This window comes from Nycticebus coucang, chromosome 6, assembly GCF_027406575.1.
Source record: "Nycticebus coucang isolate mNycCou1 chromosome 6, mNycCou1.pri, whole genome shotgun sequence".
NCBI lineage: Eukaryota > Metazoa > Chordata > Mammalia > Primates > Lorisidae > Nycticebus > Nycticebus coucang.
The window spans coordinates 19,041,619-19,056,260 of record NC_069785.1 but is presented as its reverse complement, the minus strand read 5'-3'; the positions used below and the strand labels follow the sequence as shown (position 1 = coordinate 19,056,260).

Sequence of the window (14,642 nt, the reverse complement as noted above, 5' to 3'; positions counted from 1 at the left end):
TTTTCTAATTATACAAAATCGCACAGCGAGGCTGCAGTTGTAGTTAATCCTCTTGCATACTAATTAAGAGACATTCAGGAAAAAGATAGAGTTCTAAACAAGGATTATATTTTTATTACTGTTTATTAACTGAAAAGAATTTACCATGTAAAAGGCTTAGGGACACTGTAACTGATTACATGCCTTAGGGTTACTATAGAAACAAAGTATGGAGTGGGCTGAGGCTCAAGCACCAGGTCGGGCTGCCGGGATTGCACATCCCGAGTTCCTCCCCGGGACGAGCTACCGCAGAATGAGCCCGGGCTGGAACCCGGAGCGCCGCGTTCGCGCTGTGCGGATTCTTCTTCTTAATCCTTTGGTGAAAACTCTGTGACAAAAGATGGCCACAAATAAGCCCAAGGGTCAGAATTCTTTGGCCTTGCACAAAGTCATCATGGTGGGCAGTGGTGGTGTGGGCAAGTCTGCTCTGACTCTGCAGTTCATGTATGATGAGTTTGTGGAGGACTACGGGCCTACCAAAGCAGACAGCTATCGGAGGAAGGTGGTCCTGGATGGGGAGGAAGTTCAGATCGATATCTTAGATACAGTTGGGCAGGAGGACTATGTGCAATTAGAGACAACTACTTCCGAAGTGGGGAGGGCTTCCTCTGCGTCTTCTCCATTACAGAAATGGAGTCCTTTGCAGCCACAGCTGACTTCAGGGAGCAGATTTTAAGAGTAAAAGAAGATGAGAATGTTCCATTTCTACTGGTTGGTAACAAATCAGATTTAGAAGATAAAAGGCAGGTTTCTGTAGAAGAGGCAAAAAACAGAGCTGACCAGTAGAATGTTAACTATGTGGAAACATCTGCTAAAACGCGAGCTAATGTTGACAAGATATTTTTTGATTTAATGAGGGAAATTCGAGCCAGGAAAATGGACGACAGCAAAGAAAAGAATGGGAAAAAGAAGAGGAAAAGTTTAGCCAAGAGAATCAGAGAAAGATGCTGCATTTTATAATCAAAGCCCAAACTCCTTTCTTATCTTGACCATACTAATAAATATAATTTATAAGCATTGCCATTGAAGGCTCAATTGACTGAAATTACTTTAACATTTTGGAAATTGTTACGTATCACTAAAAGCATGAATTGGAACTGCACCGAAAGCCAAATTTACTTAAAAAAGAAATCAATGTGGCTTCACCAAGAAACAGAGTTCAGCTTATTTCATAATTGCCTACATGTATCACGGTCCTGAATGTAGCATTGTGAGCTTGTGTGTCTCAGGCAGTCTTTCTTGATCTATTAAATAAAGACATGAGATGGGGGTGGGGAATGGGAGGAAAGGCTCCTTCCTCTGGTGTTATTATAAAACTTAAATTATAAATCATTTTAAAATGTTTTGGTCTTCTACTGCCTTGAAAACTGACAGTTGTGAACATGATAGTTAAACTGTACCACTTTTTTAAACCACTGTTATGCAAAATATAGAAGAAAAAGTTATTGGCATGTTGTTGCATACAGTTAAACTGAGAGTAATTCATCTGTGAATCTGCATTAATTACCTGGTGATTAACTTAGAAAAGTGGTGTAAACTTGTACATGGAAATTTTTGAATATGCCTTAATTTAGAAACTGAAAAATGCCCAATTACATCATTCTGGGTGTGTTCTCAGTGGTGCCAGGGGTCTGCTGCCCCTTGTGTACTGGCAAGAGAATATATGCCTAGCATGGAGTATAACTTTTGTATAGTAGGTTCAGTTGAGAAATAACTGTTTGCTAGGAGTCTGTCCAAATTAAAATGTGTGCCATACTCTTGTTCTTGAAACTAGGATTCCAGAGCTCCTTGATTGCTTCTAATAAACTATAAAGTCATTTAAAATGAAGGGCTGGCATATACTTGTAAGATAATTTTAGACTGCGAGGATTCAGCCCCAGTTATGTTTGAGTAAACAGTCTTTTTTCTCTAAGATGCTGGTCCCTGGAAATCCTTTTCTGCCAGTGATAAGCATGTAACTGTGTTAAGTTTTTAATCTCCTGGGAGCAGGACATAGGAAGAAATGTCAGCAGAGCTAATGCGTTGTGCACTAGTACACTTTGGGAAAACACTCGTGCTCGTCTTACCGCCGGTTCACTTCTGCGTTTGTACTCATCAGGTTATTTTGGCTTTACAGCAGTTAGGAGTATTTGTTGTCTGCTTATGTTCATAATAAAGAATACTGTAGCTACATTTTCTTAACATCAAGCAGTCAAACCCAGGTATAGTGTAGAAAATATGTTTGGCACACAGACCAAGACTTAGGCTACGTCACCACCATGTGGTGTTCCCATGAAAAAACTGTAGCACACGCTATTTGAGAACATGATTTCAGTGGGAAACACGCCACTGTCAGATTTTTCTTTTCCTCTTTGGAGTGAGGCTAGGGCAGTTAATTCAAGAGTTTTCTTTCTTTTTTCTCAGTCCAAATTTCAACAGGTCTTAGATGTGTTCAGGCATTCCAGGTAACAGGTGTGTACGTAAAGTTAAGAAAAATAGGCTTTTTAGGAATTCAGCTCTTCAGATATTACATCCAGCTTCTCATGTAAAATATTTGTCCTAAAGGGTTTGAGATGTACATCTTCCACTTTGTATTTCTCATAGGCTTTGCCAGATGCAGAAGTTAGCAGGGTGGCGCTGGCCACCGGGCCCAGCCGTCTCTGTGTATACTCACTGCAGTCTTATTTAACCAGGGGTCCTAACCACTAACATTGTGACTTTGCTTTGAGACCTTTCCTCTCCTGGGTACTGAGGTGCTATGAAACCAACTGACAAAGATGCATCACATGTCTTAGGCTGATGCCACTAACTGATTTGTTTATTTGCAATTTGAGCCATTTAAAGACCGATAAACTTCCTTTTTTAAAATAAAAAAAAAAGAAACAGGGCGGCGCCTGTGGCTCAAGGAGTAGGGTGCCGGTCCCATATGCCGGAGGTGGCGGGTTCAAACCTAGCCCCAGCCAAAAACCAAAAAAAAGAAACAAAGTATGTAATTAAATAAAAGGAAACATTAGAACTTTTAATACAGATCCAAGTGTTCTGAAGGGATGTAGCAGTAAATACAGTCATCTGGCAGCATCCGTGGGAGGTCCAATAGCTGTCATGCTGTATTGTTTAGGGAATAATGATAGCACACACAGAACCATCCACTTTCTTTTCCTGAATATTTCAATCTGTGCTTGGTTGAACTAGGTGCATGTGGAACCGATGGATGAGGAGGGTCAAGTGTTTGTAGTTTATACTTGTCTATTAAATCAATAACCATGTTGGAGGCTTTTGTCCCACATATCACCAATTTTATCCTGGAAATTCTTAAAATGTAATTTTGTATGGTTGTGTTTTTACCCAATCATCTTCTTACAATCAGTTCAATCTCTAAAATATTATTAAATAGAAGTGGCTTAGCTGATAGTTTAATATAGAAAGTTTACAAATAGCAAATTAATAAATACTAGTTAATATTAGAAAAGAATGACTTCATTGATCTTTTATATAAAGATCTAGATCATTTCATAGCTTCATTTAGCTTCTTCTCATAGAGAGTAAATGTCACTGGTCCACTGAGTTATATCCAAAGTCGTAGTGAGGTTTTAGCGACCTCAATGTATAAGCACAAGATTACTAGAGCTTTTAAATTTATTGCCCTTGGTAGAGTGCTGTGGTGTCACAGCTCACAGCAACCTCAAACTCTTGGGCTTAAACCATTCTCTTGCCTCAACCTCCCAAGTTGTGGCACCAGCCACAATGCCAGCTATTTTTTGTTGCAGTTGACATTGTTGTTAAGCTGACCCAGCCTGGGCTTGAACCTGACAGCCATGGTGTATGTGGCTGGTGCTGTAACCACTGTGCTACAGGCACCAAGCTGATACTGATATTTTAAATATCTTCATATGACTATGCTGACAGAGGAGTAAATATGCAGTTTAGAAATTATTAACTTGAGTGATTTGAATTTTCAAGATGTTATTTTATTCCTCCACTTAATTTTATTTAACTCTATTTTAAACTCAAGTTTATACAGCAGTAATAATCTACTACTTTATTTACTTATCTTTATTTATTTATTTTATTTTTTTTCAGACAGAGTCTTGCTCTGTCTCCTGGGCTAGGATGACATGGCCTCAGCCTAGCTCACAGCAACCTCAAACTCCTGGGCTCAAGCGATCCTCCTGTCTCAGCTAGCTGAGTAGTTGAGACTACAGGCACCCACTGCAACACTTAGCTAGTTTTTCTATTTTTCGTAGACAAGGGATCTTGCTTTACTTAGGTTGGTCTTGAACTTCTGAGCTCAAGGGATCCTCGGGCCTTGGCCTCCCAGAATGCTGAGATTACAGGCGTGAGCCACCTACTGTGCCTACCCATAAACTACTTTATTTACCACATCAAATGCAAATTTAATTTTAATAATCCTACAGAACTTATTTATCGTTCCATTTATGGTCATCTTTCTTAGGCAGGTAGAAATTTTACATAATGACTGAAAGAGGACAGTCATGAGTTTGTTTTTGATCAAAGAAAGATGCAATGTTAGAAGTATAGACATAATGACATATGTTTATTACAGAAATATACTTATGCATAATAAAAAATTTCCAAAACTTTTTTAATTTTTTTTATCTTTTATATTTATTTATTAATCTGAGACAGAGTCTCACTCTGCTGGCCAAGATGGAGGGCAGTGGAGTCATCAAATCCTGGGTTTGAGTGATCCTCCTGCCTCAGCTTCCAGAGAAGGCCTCACCATGCCAAGCCCTAAAATAGTTGTTTTTAATACAATAATTATTTTGACCAGTCTATTTCATTTTCTTTTTTTTTTTTTTTTTTTTTTTTTTTAATTTTTTTTATTAAATCATAAGTGTATACAATGATATGATTATGGGGCATCATACACTCACTTCATAAACCATTTGACACATTTTTATCCCAGTGGTTAACATAGCCTTTCCGGCGTTATCTCAGTTACTGTGCCAAAACATTTATATTCTACATTTACCAAGTTTCGCAAATACCCCTGTAATATGCACCACAGGTGTGATCCCACCGATTCCTCTCCCTCTACCCACCCCCCCTTTCCCACTTCCCCCTATTGTTAAGTTGTAGTTGGGTTATAGCTTTCATGTGAGAGTCCCAAATTAGTTTCATAGTAGGGCTGTGTACATTGGATATTTTTTCTTCCATTCTTGGGATACTTTACTAAGAAGAATATGTTCCAGCTCCATCCATGTAAACATGAAAGAGGTAAAGTCTCCATCTTTCTTTAAGGCTGCATAGTATTCCATGGTATACATATACCACAATTTATTAATCCATTCGTGGATCGATGGGCACTTCGGCTTTTTCCATGACTTAGCAATTATGAATTGGGCTGCAATAAACATTCTGGTACAAATATCTTTGTTATGTTGTGATTTTTGGTCTTCTGGGTATATGCCCAGCAGAGGAATTACAGGATTGAATGGCAGATCTATTTTTAGATCTCTGAGTGTTCTCCATATATCCCTCCAAAAGGAATGTATTAATTTGCATTCCCACCAGCAGTGCAGAAGTGTTCCCTTTTCTCCGCATCCACGCCAACATCTCTGGTCTTGAGATTTTGTGATATAGGCTAGTCTCATTGGAGTTAGATGATATCTCAAAGTAGTTTTGATTTGCATTTCTCTGATGATTAAAGATGATGAGCATTTTTTCATATGTCTGAAGGCCGTGCGCCTGTCTTCTTCAGAGAAGTTTCTCTTCAAATCCCTCGCCCAGCCTGCGATGGGATCCCTTGTTTTTTTCTTGCTGATGCGTTTGAGTTCTCTGTGGATTCTGGTTATTAAACCTTTGTCAGAGTTATACCCTGCAAATATTTTCTCCCATTCTGAGGGCTGTCTGCTTGCTCTGCTTACTGTGTTCTTAGCTGTGCAGAAGCTTTTTAGTTTGATCAAGTCCCAGTAGTGTATTTTTGAAGCTGCTTCAATTGCCCGGGGGGTTCTCCTCATGAAATACTCACCCAGACCAATTTCTTCAAGGGTTTTCCCTGCATTCTCCTCTAGTATTTTTATAGTTTCATGTCTTAAGTTTAAATCTTTAATCCAATGAGAGTCTATCTTAGTTAATGGTGAAAGGTGTGGGTCTAATTTCAGTCTTCTGCAGGTTGCCAGCCAGTTCACCCAGCACCATTTGTTAAATAGGGAATCTTTTCCCCACTGAATGTTTTTAATTGGCTTGTCAAAAATCAAATAGCGGTAAGTAGCTGGATTCATCTCTTGGTTCTCTATTCTATTCCAGATATCTACTTCTCTGTTTTTGTGCCAATACCATGCTGTTTTGATCACTATTGATTTGTAGTAAAGTCTGAGGTCTGGTAGTGTGATTCCTCCTGTTTTGTTTTTATTTCTGAGTAATGTCTTGGCTATTCGAGGTTTTTTCTGATTCCATATAAAACGAAGTAATGTTTTTTCAAGATCTTTAAAATATGACAGTGGAGCTTTAATAGGGAGTGCGTTGAAAGTATATATTGCTTTGGGTAGTATGGACATTTTGATAATGTTGATTCTTCCTAGCCATGAGCATGGTATGTTTTTCCATTTGTTAACATTTTCAGCTATTTCTTTTCTTAGAGTTTCATAGTTCTCTTTATAGAGATCTTTCACGTCTTTTGTTAGGTAAATTCCCAAATATTTCATCTTCTTTGGCACTACTGTGAATGGGATAGAGTCCTTAACTGCTTTTTCAATTTGACTGTTGTTGGTGTATATAAAGGCTACCGATTTATGAATGTTGATTTTGTAACCTGAGACGCTGCTGTATTCCTTGATCACTTCTAGGAGTTTTGTAGTAGAGTCCCTAGTGTTTTCCAGATACACAATCATATCATCTGCGAAGAGCGAGAGTTTGATCTCTTCTGACCCTATATGGATACCCTTGATCGCCTTTTCTTCCCTAATTGCAGTGGCTAAAACTTCCATTACAATGTTGAAAAGCAATGGAGACAATGGGCAGCCTTGTCTGGTTCCTGATCTGAGTGGAAATGATTCCAATTTAACTCCATTCAATATGATATTGGCTGTGGGTTTGCTGTAGATAGCCTCTATCAGTTTAAGAAAAGTCCCTTCTAGACCAATTTTCTTGAGTGTTCTGATCATGAAGGGATGCTGGATATTATCAAAAGCTTTTTCTGCATCAATTGAGAGAATCATATGGTCTTTGTTTTTTAATTTGTTTATGTGCTGAATTACATTTATAGATTTACGTATATTGAACCAGCCTTGAGACCCTGGGATAAAACCAACTTGGTCATGATGTATAATTTGTTTGATGTGTTGCTGGATTCTGTTTGTTAGGATCTTGTTGAATATTTTTGCATCTATATTCATTAGTGATATTGGTCTATAATTTTCTTTTCTTGTTGGGTCTTTTCCTGGTTTGGGGATCAGGGTGATATTTGCTTCATAGAACGTGTTGGGTAGTCTTCCTTCTTTTTCTACATTTTGGAACAGGTTGAGTAATATAGGTACTAATTCCTCTTTAAAGGTTTGGTAGAATTCTGATGTGAAACCATCTGGTCCCGGGCTTTTCTTTTTAGGGAGGTTTTGTATAGTTGATGCTATTTCTGAACTTGTTATGGGTCTGTTCAACATTTCCACTTGATTCTGGTTAAGTCTTGGAAGGTGGCGTGCTTCCAAGTACCGGTCTATTTCCTTCAGATTTTCATATTTCTGAGAATAAAGTTTCTTGTAATATTCATTAAGGATTTTTTGGATTTCTGATGAGTCTGTGGTTATTTTGTCTTTGTTGTTTCTGATTGATGATATTAGAGATTTTACTCTTTTTTTCCTGATTAGGTTGGCCAGAGGTTTATCTATTTTATTGACCTTTTCAAAAAACCAGCTTTTTGATTTATTGATCTGTTGTATTATTCTTTTGTTTTCAATTTCATTTAATTCTGCTCTAATTTTGGTTATTTCTTTTCTTCTACTGGGTTTGGGGTTGGAATGTTCTTCCTTTTCCAGTTGCGTGAGATGTCCCATTAAGTTGTTAACTTCCTCTCTTTCCGTTCTCTTGAGGAAGGCTTGCAGTGCTATAAATTTCCCTCTTAGAACTGCCTTTGCAGTGTCCCAGAGGTTCTGATAGCTTGTGTCTTCATTGTCATTTTGTTCCAAAAAATTGGTGATTTCTTTCTTAATCTCATCTCTGACCCAGCTATCATTCAGCATAAGGTTATTTAACTTCCATGTTTTTGTATGGGTATGCAGATTCCTGTTGTTACTCAATTCAAGTTTTATTCCATGATGGTCCGAGAAGATGCATGGAATAATTTCTATTCCTTTAAATTTACTGAGGTTAGACTTGTGACCTAAAATGTGATCAATTTTGGAGTAAGTTCCGTGGGCTGATGAGAAGTATGTGTATTCAATTTTGTTGGGATGAAATGTTCTGTAGATGTCTGCTAAATCTAAATACTGGATGGTTAGGTTTAAATCTAAGATTTCTTTGCTCAGCTTCTTTCTGGAGGATCGATCCAACACTGCCAAGGGAGTGTTGAAATCTCCAACGATTATGGAGCTGGAGGAAATCAAGTTACTCATGTCTGTTAGAGTTTCTCTTATAAATTGAGGTGCATTCTGGTTGGGTGCATAGATATTAATAATTGAGATCTCGTCATATTGAGTATTACCCTTAACAAATATGAAGTGACCATTCTTGTCCTTCCTTACTTTTGATGGTTTAAAGCCTACTGTATCTGCAAATAAAATTGCAACACCTGCTTTTTTCTGATTACCATTTGCCTGAAATATGGATGACCATCCTTTCACCCTGAGTCTGTATTTGTCTTTTAAGTTGAGATGTGACTCTTGTATGCAACAAATATCTGGCTTAAGTTTTTGTATCCAGTCAGCTAACCTATGCCTCTTTAGAGGACAGTTTAAGCCATTCACATTGATGGAGAGTAAGGATAAGTCTGGTGGAATTTTGGGTATCGAGTTTTTCAAAGGTCCAGTGGACATTTTTAATCCTTTCGCCAGTGTGGAAGTTGGAGTTTGATCCGAAGTTTCTGAGTGAGTTTACTTTTGTGGTATAGGATTGGGTTGGTCATTGTGGAGGATAGGTCTGAGAACATCCTGAAGAGCTGGTTTACTTATGGCAAATTTTTTCAACATATGAATGTCATTGAAGTATTTAATTTCTCCATCATAGATGAAACTCAGTTTAGCTGGATACAAGATCCTGGGTTGAAAGTTTTTTTGCTTTAGGAGATTAAAAGTTGATGACCAGCCTCTTCTTGCTTGAAAAGTTTCAGCAGAGAGATCTGCAGTTATTCTAATATTCTTACCTTTGTACGTTATAGTTTTCTTTCGCCGGGCTGCTTTGAGAATCTTCTCTTTCATGTTAACTTTAGTGAAGCTAATTATGATATGTCTGGGAGATGGCTTTTTGGGGTTGAATCGTGCTGGGGTTCTGAAGCTGTCTGCTATCTGAATTTCAGATTCTCTAGGCATGTCTGGAAAATTTTCTTTCATAATTTCATGTAGAAGGGCCTCTGTGCCCTTGGCTGCCACATCATCAGCCTCCGAAATTCCTATAACCCTTATGTTATGTTTTTTCGAATTATCTGAGAGCTCTCTGAGTGAGTGATCCGTTTTTGCTCTCCATTTCTCTTCCTCTTTGAGAGATTGGGAGCGTTCGAAGACTTTATCTTCAATGTCAGAAATCCTTTCTTCTGCTTGCTCCATTCTGTTACTGAGGGATTCTACTGTATTTTTCATATCTTTGAGGGCTGTAAGTTCTTGTTTCAGTGTGTCTAAGTCTTTGGTGGTTTTGTCTTTAAATTCGTTAAATTCTTGAGACAACTTTTGAATTTCTCCTCGAATTCCTAATTCCATTTTATTAATCTTGTCTACAAACCAAATTCTGAATTCGACTTCTGACATCTCAGCCAGTTGTTTATGAATGGGATCTTCAATCACATCTGCCGTATCTTTTCTTGGGGGGGTTGATCTATTCTGGTTATTTATGTTACCAGAGTTTTTCCGCTGATTCCGCCCCATGGTTTACTCCCTTTGGTTTTTCCCCTGGGGTTTTATCGAGGGCCCGTACAGTGTTGTGGCCTGAGAAACTGGGGCCCTGTCTGGTGTGGTGGAGCAAAGTGGTTCTGTCTTGTTTTCAGCTGGTTTCTGTTCGATCCTATTGCAACTTCTACTCTGGCTTGAAGTCTCAGCTGTGTGAAAAAATCAGCAATTAAGTCACCCCGCCTGCCCACCTCTGGCCCCAGTTGGAAAAGGAGAATCAAACCTTCCTACAATCGCACACCCAGGGCACCACCTGAAAAGTCCTCAGTCTATTAGCCCAGTTCAAAAGGTCCGAATCAACTGTCTCAATCGGCACTTGTCTCAGGTGGAAGGGTTCAAGAGGTCTCTGGGAACTGGATCACAGGGGCCTGGTGACTCCTCTGAGACAGCTCACCCCAGTGCAGCGTGGAATCAGGAGGAGCCACCCCGCAAACAGAGCAGTCTGGGAAGGTTGACGTCTCCTTCCCCACTTTGCCCCTCCGTCGGACCCAGTCACTGGTATCTCTGCAGATGGCTAACCCAGTTGCCTGCAGTGAACAGACACTCCAGGGGTTTGCACCTGCCTGAATCGCGAGGAAGTCTGCCAGGCCCCCGCAGACTGCCGCTATCTAGCAGGAGGAGATGGGGCCTGACATCTTTGAGTGTTTGATGCAGGTGATGGGAAGGAGGTGTTCACTCAGGCTTAGCCCCGTCCCTGATGGATGCTGCTAACAGAACAGAACAGAACAGACAACTTTGTGAGGTTCTGTCTCTGTTCCTGTCATCGCCTACAGGAGACGGGCTGTTTTGAGTTCAAACGTCTTTGCTGCTGGAGAATTGCGTCTGAACACCTCTCTGGGTCGGCCCCGCCCTGGAGGCTTCTGGGTTTGTGAGCCGTGACACCGGTGGCCTCCTCTGGTTGCCCAGGGAGACAGGGGGTGTGGCCTCAGAATATCCAGAAGTGAGCGTTCTGCCGTTAAAGAAAAAACGGCTGTTGATCTACCTCCAGGGAACTGCTGCTCTGGTGTGGGCACTCAGGCGACCCTTTTCTCCTCTGTCCCGCGCCCCAGAGTCAGCACTGAGCGGCTGCAGTTTGTGCTGGGTCCACACCCCTTAAGAGATCCCCCAAGAATCAGAACTCTTGGGGGATGGGCCCTCAGACCCGGATTGGGAGTGGGGCGGGGGGAAGCTAGAGTTTCATTCAGTTTCACGCAATACTACGGTCCGGGGAGGGCTCCTGCACTGCACCGCAGGGAAGTGCCGCCAAGGCTTGATTTCCCCTCAGTGGAGTGCCCTCTCCTTGCTCACGTGTCCCAGAGTCAGCGCTGACCTGACGCAGCTCAGGCACTGTGCACTCCCCTCGAGAAATCACCCAAGGAGCCGAACTCCGGAGGGATAGGCCCTCAGACCCCGAGTGAGAGTAGGGGCTCTCAGCTCTCAGCGGGGAGGCCAGAGTCTTATTCAGTCTTGTGCCCGGGGAGGGCTCCTGCACTGCACCGCAGGGAAGTGCCGCCAAGGCTTGATTTCCCCTCAGCGGAGTGCCCTCTCCTGGCTCACGTATCCCAGAGTCAGCGCTGACCTGACGCAGCTCAGGCACTGTGCACTCCCCTCGAGAAATCACCCAAGGAGCCGAACTCCTGGGGGATAGGCCCTCAGACCCCGAGTGAGAGTAGGGGTTCTCAGCTCTCAGCGGGGAGGCCAGAGTCTTATTCAGTCTTGGGCCCCGTATGCCCGGGGAGAGTTGGTGCACTGCACCGCAGGGAAGTGCCGCGAGGCGTGACTCCCCCTCAGCCCGGTGCCCTCTCCTCACTCGCGGGCCTCAGAGTCAATGCTACCAGTCGCAACTCGGGGACTGTCCACTCCCCTTGAGAAATCACCCAAGGATCCGAAGTCCTGGGGGACAGGCCTCCAGACCTCAGTGGGCGGGAGGGGAGCGCCGGGGATTCAGGGTTGCCGGCAAAGGATTCCCAAAGTTTTATTCAGCCCTATGTCCGGCAGGAGAACGCCACGGCACCCCAGTAGGGGAGGTAGGTCCAGTTTTTAGAAGGTCTTTCCCGTGGAGTGTAGTGGGAGGGCCTTTAATTTCTGCCCGCTTGTTAAATTGTGGGGCTCCAGAGCCGGTCTCATGGGGGAGGGGGACTCCCGTCCGCTTGGTGGTGGATTTTGTACCTTTTGTTTGCGTCCTTGTGATCACAACTTGCCTCAGCGGTGTTGATGTGCGTTCTTCAGCCTTCTCTCTTGGTGAGGCTCAAGTCCACCAGGATACTTACTAAATTCCTGTCCCTTAACTCTCCTTCTGGACGGGAGCCTTTGTTGAAAGCTGGCTTCAGTCCGCCATCTTGTCTCCCTCCCTATTTCATTTTCAAATAGTGTATAGATCTATTTTGCTTGTAATATCAAATACTTGAAAACTTGCAGTAAAAATGTCTTTTTTACTGCAAGTTTTCTTGCAGTAATTCTGTGTAACTTTGTGCTATTTTAACTTATGGACCACAATTTCCCTTTGCTATTTGGAGAACAAAATAGTTAATACATAACTCCCTATGTACGATCATCAGCTTAAAACTTAGTATCTACCAATGAAGTCTGCCTTATTTTGGTAACAGGCTAGTGGTAGTTAACACTACCTGCCAGCAGAGGGCACTTTGAGGTTTTACTATATACTGGGTATGTTAGAATTTTACTGTATTGGTGGTCCAAGACTTTATTTAGACTATTTGTCTTCAAACTGTTTTCATAACAGTAATGATATTTCTAACATTTCTAGATTATCCGTAACTTTCTGTCTCAATTTACAAACTCTGGGTTGTCCCGGAAGGAATAAGGTCATCTAAAAAAAAACCTAAGCAGTGGCAGTGACCAATTGTCACCACGAACAGGTATGAGAGGTGGTTCTGCGAGGGAGGCTGGAAACTCATCGGATTTTCATCTCCCAGGTCCTTTTCAGCTTCATCACTGTCAGCAATCCTCCCCTAGAGATCACAAAGTAACCCAGGAATAAAATCTTGTGGTTTTCAGATGGTCTAATTTAATCACCAAGAAAGTCAACACCAAATGGAAAAGACAAAGCCGCAGGAAGCCCCCCTTGCCTTCTGGACCGCCTAGGGCAGGGTTTTTCAGACTTTTTGACTGGGACATGTGGTCTAATACCTTTGAATGTTAACACACATACAAAGCACACATACCTAAAACAAAAGTGTCTTGAAACAATATTTGCCTTTAGGATGTATGATAAAAGTTAATGTGATTTTGGGCGGCACCTGTGGCTCAGTCGGTAAGGCGCCGGCCCCATATACCGAGGGTAGCGGGTTCAAACCCGGCCCCGGCTGAACTGCAACCAAAAAATAGCCGGGCGTTGTGGCGGGTGCCTGTAGTCCCAGCTGCTCGGGAGGCTGAGGCAGGAGAATCGCTTAAGCCCAGGAGTTGGAGGTTGCTGTGAGCCGTGTGACGCCACGGTACTCTACCCGAGGGCCATAAAGTGAGACTCTGTCTCTACAAAAAAAAAAAAAAAAAAGTTAATGTGATTTTTCAATACTGAAATGAAATACTGAAAATATATGTAAATTATAGAAACTAAATTGAAAGCATTTTAATGTTTGGATGTGCCTTGATACTCTCCTTGGGAAACTATGCACGGATGGTGGGGCCTAGTCTACCCTTCAAAGCACTTTTTCCAGGATGAGTTTGCAAAGTTAACTGTCAGACCTTGTAGGACTACAGCACTGATAGTCATTCCAGACAAAGAGTTCCAAAATTGCTCTGAAGGGAAGACTAGGTGCTGGCATCAGTGCATAACTTTCCAAGCAGAGTACTTTGAAGATGACCATAGTGATATTCAGCAATGAGGTATATAGAACTTTTTCTAAGATGAGTTCTAAAAATTAATTGTCAGACTTTGCATCATACCAACTGGTTGCCAAGGGGTAAAGTGTTGAGTAGTAATTACAAACTTTAGTTGAAAGACGATTTCCAGTAGTATTTCTAGATAGGTATCTGAGCTTATCTTTTTTTTTTTTTTTTTTTTTTGTCACTCTCAGTAGAGTGCTGTGGTGTCACAGCTCATAGCAACCTCCAGCTCTTGGGCTAGGGTGATTCTCTTGCCTCAGACTCCCGAGTACCTGGGACTACAGGCACCCACCACAATGCCTGGCTATTTTTGTTGCAGTTGTCACTGCTGTTTTAGCTGGCTGGGGCTGGGTTCGAACCCATCACCCTGAGTATATGGGGCCAGCGCCCTATCCACTGAGCCACAAGCACTGCCCCCGAGCTTATCTTTTTTTATAAGCAATAAAAAATACTGCAAAATAATTTTTAAAATCTTTACAAAGATATTTAAGAGCTGGCAAGATAGTAAAGGATTTACAAAAAAAGTTATTTAAAAATTATATTTGAGGTATAACATGTGATGATTTGCTATATGTATACATTGTATAATGATTACCACAATCAAATTAACATATCTATCACCACCCATGCTGTATTTTAGATCCCTGGAACTGGGACATCTTATAAAACATTTTGTGAAAGTCTTTTACAAATTCATCAAAGAAAAAAAATCCCTTATGCCATGTTACGGATAGGAAGACTGCTTGT

At 41.5% G+C, this 14,642-nt stretch overlaps 1 pseudogene across 1 annotated transcript; it reads left to right on the top strand.

Annotated features, from left to right (window-relative positions):
- The first annotated feature begins 233 nt into the window (after positions 1-233).
- Positions 234-2,089, top strand: LOC128589039 (ras-related protein Ral-A-like; annotated as a pseudogene). Its single transcript, XR_008380835.1, has one exon. The product of XR_008380835.1 is annotated as a ras-related protein Ral-A-like (transcript).
- The last annotated feature ends 12,553 nt before the right edge of the window (positions 2,090-14,642 follow it).